Source organism: Coenobita brevimanus, chromosome 40 (assembly GCF_032717465.1).
Source record: "Coenobita brevimanus isolate Jiangsu-jjx chromosome 40, ASM3271746v2, whole genome shotgun sequence".
Classification (NCBI taxonomy): Eukaryota; Metazoa; Arthropoda; class Malacostraca; order Decapoda; family Coenobitidae; genus Coenobita; species Coenobita brevimanus.
Genome location: NC_136993.1, coordinates 11,267,694 through 11,276,515, shown reverse-complemented (window position 1 = coordinate 11,276,515; position 8,822 = coordinate 11,267,694).

Here is an 8,822-nt window from a genome sequence, read left to right as displayed (position 1 = left end):
GCTTCCAAACGTCAGGGTAGGGATCACAATACTATCATGCAGTGACTTCTTAACTTCCATACTCACCTCCCTATTTCTCATCACTGCTTTCAGTGAACCAACAACCTTCCTTCCCTGCTGTACCCTTTCACGCACTTCATCCCCCAAAGTTCCATCCCTACTCATCACACTACCCAAGTACTTGAATGCACTCACATTCTCCATATCCTCACCATCCAACCTCACTGTACACTCTGTGACTTCATTCTTCTCAAACACCATGACTTTACTTTTGTTTACAATAACTTTCAACTTCCTCCTCCTACACACTGCCCCAAATTCATTCACCAAACCTTGCAACTCCCATTCATCTTCACTCAACAATACTGTATCATCAGCAAACAGCAGCACCGGAATCTTCCAAATCTCACCCTCATTCATTAGTGCCACCCCCACATCTACTGCCCTACCTTGCACTTCCTTTACAACCCCATCCATGTATATATTAAACAGCCATGGAGACATCACACAACCCTGTTTCAGTCCCACATTGAGATCAAAGAACTCACCCAGCTCACCATCCACTCGCACCGTAGCCCTAGCTCCTATTATGCTTTTAGTATATATAAATGACATAGTAACATTGGAAATGGAAGCTACCTTAATATGATTGCGGATGATGCAAAATTTAAAAGGAAAATTACTAACACAGATTCTTGCAAAAAACTCCAAGAATAATTGAACAAGCTTCATGACTGGAGCAAGAAATGGCAAATGGATTTTAATGTGGATAAGTGTCATGTAATTAAATTTGGTAAAAGTGAGAAAAGACCAGATTGGGAAAAGTTAGGAAGATCAACCCTACACATATCAGAGAGGGAGAATGATCTAGGAGTAATTATCAGTAACGGACTATCTCCAGATAATCACAACAGTGAGAAGGTACATAGCATGTATACATTGCTTGCTAATATGAGCATAGCATTCACATATATAAATGAAAATATGCTGAGGGAAGATAATGACATCATTTATCAGACCAACCCTGGATTATGCATTAGTAGTCTGGAATCCTCATCTCAAAAAACACATAGATAAGACTGAAAAACTACAAAGGGCAGCCACAAGATGGGTACTAAGCTTACGGGATCTAAGCTATGGAGAAAGACTGGAAAGATTGAATCTACTAACGCTGCAGGAATGAAGAAGGGGAGACATGATTATGCTATATAAATGCATCTCAGGGAAAGAGAAAATAGACATAAATGAATATTTATCATATTGGGAAGCATCAGCAAGAGGACATTGCCAAAAATGCATAAAAAGAGAGGCGATAAAGACATAAGAAAATTCAGTTTCCCAGATGGGGCAATTGATCAGTGGAATGCACTACCGAATGAAGTAGTGTGTGCCAAAACTATTCATAAATTCAAGGATATGTATGATGAAAATGGTTTAATACACGGGAGTACGAGCCCGACTCATTCCTGTAAAGATACAATTAGGTAAGAACACACATACACACACACACACACACACACACACACACACATTCTGAATAAGTTTGGTCATGTGAAGCAAACCGATAAGGAGAAACTGAAGCGAAGAATATACGAAAGTGCGGTGGTTCGGACAAGCAGGAGAGAGAAACTACGAACGAGATAGATATTGTGCGAGTGTTTGCAAGGGACGGTGTTATGATTTAGGAAGTCTGATTGCTGCTGAGCAGATACTGATATTCCTGGTGTCCCTTTTAGTTAATCCATCACCCACAAGATGTGTTATCAGTCAATATACAGGCAAACAAATACGCAAAACAATAACTTCACTGCTGTGATAAAATTTTTCTTACTGGCGATTGGACTGCGTGAAGATCACTCACAATTTTATGGTCATAAGTCAATAGAGGGAAAGAAACCTAGCCACTGTGGGGGCAAGCCAGCCCAGCGTAGTGCCGGTCTCAAGCCCTGGTAAATTGGAGCGGGTTGATTGCAGGAAGGGCATCCGGTTGTAAAACGATGCTCAAACCTATGATTAATCATCTATCTTTGGCCTTGGAACTGGCTAGGGCTTCCCCCAGAAGTGATGCGCAAGGCCTCACCTGACCACTGTGACAAGTGAGTATGGACTACGGTGGGCGCGTCTGAAGAAGCATGCGCTGAGGGTTGGGACGTTGAATGTGGAGAACATGACTGAGAGAGGTAGGGAGTTGGTTGACATGATGGATAGAAGAAAAGTGGGAATAATGTCTGTGAAAGAAACAAGTTGGAAAGGAAACAGGGGACGTGACATCGGCACAGGATATTAGCTCATCTGTATCGGAGCAAATGCTTAGTGAATAAACGGTGTAGGAATCATCTTGGATAAGAATTGGAAGAAGGGGCTGGTGGGTGTGGGAAGGAAAAGTGATCGAATAATGAGTGTGAAACTGGAACATGGTGGCTCGGTGCTAAATGTAGTTTGTGCCTATGAGTGCAGGTTGGGTGTAGTGAGGGAGAAAAGGAGGAGTTCTGGAGCCATCTGGATGAAGTTCTGTTAGGTGTTCCAGATGGAGAAAAAAAAACTTTTTTTGGAGGATATCTGAATGGATATGTGGGTAGGGAGGGGGCTGTGTTTTCTAGGGCGCATGGAGCGCATGGCAGTTTCAGAAGTGGAGCGATGAACGCAGGAGAGAGCATAACTGGCTTCACACTGGCAGGACATGGCTATTCTAAATACTTTTTTTTAAGCCTACGGATCAAATCATCAATTACATTAATGGACTAGGAGAGAGTCAAATTGATTTTCTATGTAGAAGGAACCACTTGAAAGAAATTGTGAACCGTAAAGTGATAAATGGTGAGAGTATAGCGTCACAACGTCGGCTGGCAGTTGTGGACTGCGATGTCATAAGCGTGAGGAAAGGGAAACAACAGCGAACTGCAAAAAGTAAAAGAGAAAGACCGAGTTTAGAAGTAGAGTTATGAGAGAAATAACACCAGAAAAGAATGTAAATGAGTGGCGGGAGAAAAATTGAAGGATCATAAAGCAGGTGGGGGAAGAACTGCTGGGCAAAACATCTGGAAAAAGCTTCCCACGTGATAAGGAAACATGGTGGTGAAATGAGGCGCAGGGAAAGGTAATAGAGAAGAAAACGGTGAAGAAGAAATTTCATTGAACTGAGAATAAAGATGATAAAGAGATACTAAAAGCAGCAAATGAAACATTAAAAAAAGCGGTAGCAAGAGCAAAGGCAAGGGCAGTGGATCAGCTCTGCGAGGGATTGGAAATACCCGTAGGACAGAAGATTTTTACGGCGGGAAAACGAAGGATCAAAGTGACAACAGATATTACGCATATAAAGCAGATAGAGGATGGTTGGGGTAGGGTACTGAGCGCAGTGGAGGGCATAAAAGGAAGTTGGAAAGAGTATTTCGAGAAGTTACTGAACGAGGAAAACGAAAGGAATGTTTTTGGAAATGGGACGTCAATTGAGGGGAAAAAAAAATGAAATTGGTAAAGAGGAAGTGAAAGCAGCACTGAAAATGATGAAGAATTTGAAGGCAGCAGGACTGAATGAAATACCAGCAGCGGCATCGAAAAGCTTGGGAGAAGATGGAGCAGATTTACTAATAGATTTAATGCAAAATATATATAAGGAGAAAATACCAGAAGCCTGGCAAGAAAGTGTGACAGTACCGATCTTCAAGGAAAAAAGTGACAGTCAGGACTGTGGGAACTATCGGGGCATAAGGCTGATGTCACACACAATAAAAATATAGAAGAGAATAATAGAGAAGAGGTTAAGTGAGAGAACGGAGACTGGTGAACATGAGTTTGGATTCATACCAGGAAAAGGAACAACAGATGCTAACCTTGCAGTGCATCAAATCCAGGAAAAATTTGGAGGGAAACGTAGAAAGCTGCATATGATTTTTGGAAAAAGCTTATGATGGTGTGCCAAGGCGGGAAGTATGGAGATGTACTAGGAAGAAGGACGTTTCAGAAAAGTATGTGCGATTGGTTAAAAATATGTATGACCGAGTGAGAACTCGATCAGAAGTAGTGTTGGTGTGAAAGGTAAGTTTCCTTTAAAAATTGAGATGCATCAGGGATCCTCGTTGAGTCCCTATATTTTCGATTGGTTAATGCATGTTATAGGGAGAGGCATCACTGAAGAGGCTCCATGGGTTCTGTTGTTTGCAGATGATAATGTGCTGATAGATACCATCACGAAGGGAGTAGAATGAACGTTGGAGGAGTGGAGAAAGAAAATGGGGGATGGAGGACTTAAAACTAGAAGGAGAAAGACGGAATATCTATGCTTTAATGGAGAAGAAGAATAGAGAGAGATGTAAGTTTGCTAGGAGAAAAGTTGAAAAAAGTTGGGACATCAAGTATTTGGATTCAAATATAACAGCTGACGGCGGACTGGATGCAGAAATTAACAATAGGATACAGGCAGGATGGAGAAACGAGGGACATGGCAGGAGTGTTATGTGACAGAAAAATCAGTGCAAGAGTGAAAGGAAAAGTACCGGTATATAAAACGGTGGTAAGGCCCGTAGTGATATACGGTTAGGAAACTTGGTCCATAAAGAAGTCTCGAGGGAGAAAGCTGGAGATGGCGGAGATGCAAATGCTGAGATGGATGTGCAAGGTCACGCAAATGGGTAAGATCAGGAATGAGAGAATTAGGGAAACGGTTAAGGTTGTGGAAATCTCAGAGAAGGTGCAGGAGAGGCGACTACAATGGCACGGACAGGTAGTGAGAAGGAATGAAGACTATGTGGGTAGAAGAGTGATAGGCATGGAAGTGGAGGGTAGACAGAGAAAGGGTCGGCCGAGGAGACGGTGGATGGACTGTATACATCGAGATATGAGGGAGAAGAATATAGCAGGGGATGCATTTGGACATAGAGGAGAATGGAAATGACTAGTCAGAAACAGCAACCCCATATAAACATGGCCAAAGCTGTAGCAGAAGATGATGAAGTCTTTAGAGGGGAAAATGTGTGCACTTATCAAATCCGATAGGCAAGATACTGAATATCCATCATGACAGTGACAGTGATTGTAAGACGAATCTGGTAAATAAAATCTGCTGTGAATTTACAAGTAAAAAAATAATTTGGCTAAATATTCAGCTATTGATAGGTAATATGTTATTGCATAATAAATGCAGAATATTATATATCATATGACAGGGTGGATAGACTAGGATTGTGGAAAGTGTTAAGAATATATGGAGTAGATGGGAAGTTGTTGAATGCTGTGAAGAGTATGTACGATGGTGCGAAGGCTGCAGTGCGTGTGGATGGTGAACTAAGTGAATTTTTCTCTTTGAAAGTTGGGTTGAAACAGGGATGTGTCATGTCTCCATGGTTGTTCAATCTGTACATGGATGGGGTAATAAAAGAGGTACAAGGTAGGGTAGTGGATGTTGGGGCGGCCCTGGTGAGAGAGGATAGTGTTTGGAAACTCCCCGTACTGTTGTTTGCAGATGATACTGTGTTGTTGAGTGAAGACGAAGGGGAGCCGCAAGGCTTGGTGGATGAGATTGAGAGAGTGTGTAAGAAACGGAATCTAAAGGTGAATGTAGGGAAGAGTAAAGTAATGGTCTTTGAGAGAGGTGAAGTCAGTGAATGGACAGCGAGGTTGGATGGTGAGGAATTGGAAAATGTGAGTACGTTTAAGTATTTGGGTAGTGTGATGAGTAAGGATGGAGGTTTGGAGGGTGAAGTGCTTGAAAGGGTACAGCAGGGAAGAAAGGTTGCTGGTTCTTTAAAAGCAGTGATAAGAAACAGGGAAGTGAGCATGGAAGTGAAAAAGTTACTACATGACAGTATTGTGATACCAACTCTAACGTACGGAAGTGAAGCTTGGACGTTGTTGGAAGGACACAAGTCAAGAGTGAGAGCCGTGGAAATGAGTTATTTAAGAGGAGCCTGTGGAGTCACATGGAGAGACAGGCTGACGAATGAGGATATAAAGGAGCGTTGTGGTGTTGATGTGGATGTGGTAGGAAGCGTTATGAGGAACACACTGAGGTGGTTTGGCCATGTGGAGAGGATGGAGGGTGAAAGACTGACAAAGAGAGTGTATGTGAGTGAGGTGGAGGGGGAAAGAGGGAGGGGGAGGTCGAGGATGAGATGGAGAGATGGGGTGGAGAGGTATGTGAGAGAGGGGGGTGTGAGTTGGGAGCTGGGGAGTGAAATGGCGGGGGACAGGGCGACTTGGAGGCGATTTGTTTGTGGCCACCCCAAACGGGATTGAGGCGTCTGGCAATAGATAGATAGATTATATATCAGTGCAAATTATTTTTTTTCCTATCATTTTGTATAGTACCTAGTATCAATTTACAATGTGAAAAAATGAATATTCCCGACAACATTCATGAATGTCAAATTAGTGCAGTCAGTTGAACTTTTAGGTTATCTAGTTGATAAACTGAATTCAGCAAACTTAGGACTCAGCACTGGAACTGAAAATTGTGGAATATTTGGAAACAAACTTTTCAGTGAGAGGTATCTTGAACTCACTTCGACGTTCACGTTCCGAACTTAAGGACAGATTATTTACATCGTATTATGCTTACTACAGTATTTCCTGATAATATTTAATTCTATAGTAGACACCCTTCCTGCTAGCTTTCACTAATACCCTTTATTACAAAATGGGGACGGGGGGGTGGGCATACCTTGCCTCCTCACAATTTCGGCAGACCAATGATTATTTATAATAAAACAACAACTTTATTTTGGCAAAATTTATGTAATAATTATCTGACGTAAAGGTTATCAAACAATAATTCGGTAAAAGCGGACTTGATAATGAAACATTTTGATGCGTATGGTAATAAATGAGCATGAATACAAACTTGCAGTAATGCCGCCTTGAAGCATGCCCCACCATTCCAAGGTACTGGATCCGTCCCTGTAAATGTCCTTTCTTAGTCGAGTAGAGTTCTCTAATTCTAGCTTGAATAAAGGTGTACTCGGAGTCCAGGGCTTAAGTAACGTGATATTTGAAAAAAGCTAACCTTATTTGCGGACCTTGAAGTTTGCACTATATACCCTATGTCCAAAGGAATCCAGAGTCATTAGTGAGAGCAGAAGAAGTGCGATGTTAACCAGACAACTTCAAACCTCTTTAACTACTGTACTTTAATCTTGTGTCCGTAAAGGGCTTATCTACAGAACACAAGTTAACGGTGGATGTCTGAAGTTAATTATTCAACACTAAGTTATACAGGCGGATAACAATCTTATTATTGCTGCCACCAAATAGCATTACTAATTTCAGGAGCCGCCTTTTGTTTAAAGCTTAAGGAATGAATGCGGTGTGTGTAGGTCATTAAATTTCTGTTTTCATTTGAACTGCATTCACTGCAGATACACTTTTCTGCTTTGAACTTTGCCAACTCTGGCAATGGAATATATTGGTTACCATTCTCGCACTCAGAAAAGGCTTGGTCCAGACCTGCAATGGACCTCGTCTGGATTGATACAGGCCTGTAGATTTTATGTGACTTTTAAAAACACTATGTACACTGAACAATTAACACATTCATTTCGGTAAAATATTTTTCTCTTCCCGTATCTAAAAAATGTGTGTAACTCATAAATGACATTCGAATTCGACAGCAAGAAGGCTACATACATATTTCCTTAACCTTTTCGCTACCAGCTCTCTCGTTTCAGCTGAATAAAATGTTATGGCCTTGTAGTAGCTGTAGTAGCTAGAATAAATAAGGCTGACATAGTAAAGATTAAGGCAGAGATAAGAAATTCACTCTTCCGATCCTGGTTTCGCTACTCACATATTAAATTTCTTCGGGAAAAGAGGATAGTAGTTTCTAAAAATTGGAATTTCAAGACGAATCCACGTAGCTACACGAAGCGGGGTGGCATCTTGATTTCTGTATGGTGGGTAGACGTAAACATCACACCTGAAAAAATAAAAAATAAAAATGTTGGCTTAATTTATTCACATATCTGGTTTCAGTGCGTCATTTGTGCATGCCCTGACAGTCAACCAGGTGTAACTACAATTGTTTATAAGAATTCATTTGTAATTGCACATGTGACCAGGACCTGTAGATAATGTAGTCTCAGACTGGTGTACAGTGACATATGAATGTGATTAATGCAAGCAAATCAATCTATCTATCTACCTATCTATCTAGATAACAAATATATATATATATATATATATATATATATATATATATATATATATATATATATATATATATATATAAATATATATATATATATGTGCTCGACTCAGGGCATAGGCTTCTCAGCCTGCTCCCAAGGCCCAGTAGTCCTCCTACATATCGTACACCTCTACATGTCACCACTTCGGCGCTAACACCCACCGTCCATATTGAATACATGCTAGGGTTGTCTCATACAGGACTGGTGTATTGGTATTAGTGGGGGTACTTTTACGACTCGTCGGCGGGTCTTCTGGTAGATCGGTAAAGTCTGCCGTATTGAAATTCAAATCCTTAAACTGTTCCCTGCTCCAGCGGGGATTTGAACCTAGGTCCGGTAGGACCGCAAGCCACCTCTCTACCGATTGAGCCACCGCCTCCTGATATATATATATATATATATATATATATATAGAGAGAGAGAGAGAGAGAGAGAGAGAGAGAGAGAGAGAGAGAGAGAGAGATATGCTGATATTCACAAGGAAAGGGAAACACGAAATATCCCGAGCACTTTCGTGTAGTCACATTCAGGACAGTGCTGTCTCCTGAAGATTTTAATACATGAAAGCGCTCGGGATATTTCGTGTTTCCTCTTCCTTGTGGATATCAGCATATCTATGAATGATGTGTTATTCAGAGTTCT